Consider the following 4,405-nt stretch of genomic DNA (forward strand, 5'->3'; position numbering starts at 1 on the left):
ATTGGCCCGGTGGCTGATTATCACTGATCTGTTCCATCTGGTTCCTGCAGCTATTTATGCTGATTACTTGCCTGCCATCAGATTATTCTAGCTGTTTTGGTGAGAGTAACTCTAGTGTTCAAGTGAGTGTTTTGACTTTTTTTATTCTGACCTGTTTTCTGCCTCAGGATTTTTAAGTTTTTTCCTTTTTGTCTTCCTGGATTCTGCTGGTTACTGAACTTGGACTGTTATTGACCTCAGCTTGGATTCTCTCTTGGATACGTCTTCGGCTCTCTGATCTCCTGGTCTGTGAATCTGGCGTGGACTGTACTTAGTAGGGATGGGAATCAAAAAAACAGTGTGAGGTATTTTTTATTTTTATTTTACATCTAATGAAAAACTACTAAAATCATGTTCAGATTACACATTAATGGATTAATTCCATCCATCCATTTTCTTACACGCTTGTGGGGTCGCGAGGGGTGCTGGTGCCTATCTCCAGCAGTCAATGGGCAACTTGTCCAGGGTACACCCTGGACAAGTTGCCAGTCCATCGCAGGGCAACACAGAGACACACAACCATTCATGCACACACTCACACCTAAGAACAAATTAGAGAAGCCAATTAACTTAACAGTCATGTTTTTGGACTGTGGGAGGAAGCTGGAGTACCCGGAGAGAACCCACGCATGCTCAGGGAGAACATGCAAACTCCATGCAGAAAGACGCTGGGCCAGGAGTCAAACCCAGAAGCTTCTTGCTGCAAGGCAGCAGTGCTACCCACTGCGCCACTGAGCAGCCTAGATTAATTCCAAGCGAAATAATGGAATTACCCTAGAGTTAGGGTTAGGATTCATTTGGTGATAACAACCTACTGAGCCTACTAGGAGGTAGGAGGCACAATCTGGAGCCATTCCATGGGACAGATAACCTCTAAAAACAGCCATTTAGTTGGATGATAACATTTGAAACAGTTGGCCAAATCAAATATTTTCAAAGTTTTTTGCAATGCTTTTGAGAGCAAAAGAGTTCAAATTTAGTCTTTAAATGTAGTTTTGGTCATATTTTGAAACGCTTGCAGTCTTCCCTATTAGGTCTTTTGAATTATAATCTCACAGTATTTCCTGGAGACTTGCAAAAAAATGTCATGGTCTTTCTGGTGGTTTGGAGTTCATCAACTGCCTTTAAAGCAACCCCCTCTAAAAAGTTGCTCTCAGGTTAAGTCCAGAAAAAGCCCAGTTTGGCTATATTTGAAAAGATTCTCAGTCCGATAGGTCTAATTCAAATAGAGTAGTATCTACAACAGCAAGCTTCATAGTTATTTCGTGTTATAACAGTTGTGTATAAAAGTTTTAGCCATGTTGGTATTTTTGCTCTACCAATGTGGCTAAAGCTTTTATAATCATTTTAAATAGGACACGACTCAAAGTTCTACTGCATTTTGCACCATATTCATTTTGCACTGCACTTAACCTTTTATATTAATTCCCTTTTCAACTGGTTTTCCTTTTTCTCCTACACTGTTTACATTCTGATGAGTGCTGCAATTTCTAATGGTAATGTTCATTTCACTGTTGAAAGCTGTAAGCAATGTAATTTCATTTCAAATACACGGTGTATTCAAAATGACGGTAAAGTTTGTCTAAGTTTTAGGATCTATGTTTCAGAAGGTATTGAAATTATCACTGACCTATACATTTGTTCCTATGTTGTCAATTTTTTTTCAGTTCTTGTTAATGTCCTCCTCCTTTCTTACCTCTTCTAACATCTTTACTTCATAGCATTACCATGCAAACCACTGCTGTGGTATAGGTGATAGTTTTTGATTTTAAAATGAGATTTTTCTCTACATAGCTTTGTTGAAACATAGTGTCAGGTGCACCTGGATATAATTATATTCAGAGAAGAAGAGATGCAAGTTGAGCTACATTAATGAGGAATTTAGACAAAGGCACATGAGTTCCACTTTAGATTGCCCACAACTTAATCATTTAAATTCAATCCCGTTCAATTCAAATATGAATTAAATTGAAAAAATGTATCCCAATGGAAATTAGATGTGAAAGTAGGGAGTTAAAAGGATGTTATGTTAACTTTAACTTAATTTTTGTTTAATAAATTACTACATACTGTGCTTTATTTGTCCTTTAACTCAGCTGCAACGTAAAGGTCATTGCTTTTAATTCATTCATTCATTGGAATCCTTAGATTGTGAGTTTGAAACTCACTCCCACAGACTGCCACTCTGTGTCTCAGAGCAAGACCCTTAGCCCCGAATGCTCCCTGGGTGCCCCACGATGACAGCCCACTCCTCCCCAAGTAAATGGGTTGAATGCAGAGGTAAATTACTCCAATGTGAGATCAATAAAGTTTAATTATTATAATTATAAATTTCTACTGTCCATGTACATTTAAATAGTAACAAAGGTTTAAAGGTTTGTGCAGTAAGAGGTCAAACTCTTTTTACCTTGTCCTAAGCTTCAGTTGTACAGTTTGCCAACTTGAAGCTGGGTCACCAAAGGTAATACTAACCCTTTGGTTAGAGTGAATTGGAAGTTAAGTATGGATTTCAGCTGGATAGTAATAATTCAATAACCTGATTCCACCAGATGGATTTGCTCCACATATCCATCTGGAAACCTTCCGTAGAAGTAATTTTGGGAAGGGGCGAAAATACTGGTTAGCTGATTGGCCTATGCTGGTGATAGACGGGACAAATAAACCAATCAGATCAATGAAGCATATGATGTACTAACAGAGCGACGACAAAGAGGAGCCAATTGATAGATCAAACTCTTGCCGAAACCAGTCGGGAGAAGAGCAAAAACATCTTTTCCTCTGAGAAAAGCCTCCAGAGCAGTGTTTTGCTCTTCTTTCAGTGAAGAAATACTCCGATAAAACTTGCTCGATAGCCACGCTAACGCTAGTTTCATCGGCTGAAGCCGCCATGTTCTTTAGACTGAACTGTCGCGCTTCTCGTGGCGTCACACCTCAAAGCCAACACTGATTGGACATTCGTTTGGTGAACGGCTCCAAATTTTCTTCAACGGAGAGTCTCCAGACTGATTAGCGAGTGAAATCTTGAAAGCTAGCGAGATCAGGATGGTCTCACGAGGCTAATAATTCAATGCCCAAACTGACCTGTGATCACTTTACTAATATTTTGTCTCGATCCACCCATCACCGATACTGGACAGTTAGCTGATTTCTAAACCTTTGATAAATGAAATACATAGTTGTTCTCAAATAAATTCTCAGAAGTAAAAATCCATAGTTTTGTTTTTCATAAATGTCAGCTTTTTTTTTTTTTACTTTTGGCTCCACATCCATAATTTCAAATGAGGTTAAATTAGCTGCAAAGAAAAGTTGGAGAGAAGATCTTGAGACAAACAGTATGGCTACGCTCATAGTTAAATTTTTTATATTCTCCCCTTAATGTTATGTGCCATTATAATCTGTTTCTCCGCTACTTTTCAGTTTCTTTTAGTTCTTGCTTAAGGCCAGGAAGATCTTTGTCCATTTTTTACTACTGAAACTCTTTAAAGCCACCTTCTCTAGGGCTACTTGTCCAGCGTACACGGCTGTCTGCAATTCTCATGTGGTTTGTGTTTTGATGCTGCTGAGTTTCTGACTTCTTTGAATCTTCTGTGGTTATTTATGTCTCCCTCCAGCTTTGTTCTTCAGCAGTTCTGATCATTGCTGAAGGATCACGCCATATTGTTGCAACCCTGGCTGTTTCAGAATTTCCTACACATCTTGTAAGCGGCTTCATTTGCGTTTCTGTCTCGTGATTCAAAATAAAAGCTGTCCTTCAGCATCTTAACAGCCATGCCAAGATGACAGGAGTCTCTTTAAACTTCTCTAATCCACGGTCATGGTATCCCTGTTATGTTGTTTTTCCTTACAGAAAAGATTCAACATAAAGTAACCCTTTGTTAGATCGTGTCCTCAAAAGTTTAAGGGTAACGATAGATATGTGAGGGTAAAAAAAAACGGGGGAAAAAGCTAATCTCCACCTCATATGCAACTGCTGTACAAAAATTTATTGAAGGTATTAAATCAAGAAAACTAAGACAGCAAATTGATTGAACAGAAAACAACACATGAATATACTGCTAGAAAAAATATTTATAAATATGTATTTATTCATTAATAAATAAAGAACTTAACAAAAAGGTAGGCCAAAATATATTTTTCTTTTATCCATTTAAAAACAACCTGAAAATCTATATTCTTAACATATTAGCAACTTTACAAAAGATGCTTCATGGTAGCTCCCTGCAGCAGCAGCTCAGTTCATTTTTGTAGATTAGCTGACAGAGGGCCGGATCTATCAAAGGTTTGCGTGTATAAAAACGTGAGCTATTTCACTGCGCACGCTAAAAAATGTACAATCTGCTCTATCAACAGCGTGCTAAAAGGATTT

This window comes from Cyprinodon variegatus, unplaced genomic scaffold (assembly GCF_000732505.1).
Source record: "Cyprinodon variegatus isolate N-32 unplaced genomic scaffold, C_variegatus-1.0 Scaffold3, whole genome shotgun sequence".
Lineage (NCBI taxonomy): Eukaryota > Metazoa > Chordata > Actinopteri > Cyprinodontiformes > Cyprinodontidae > Cyprinodon > Cyprinodon variegatus.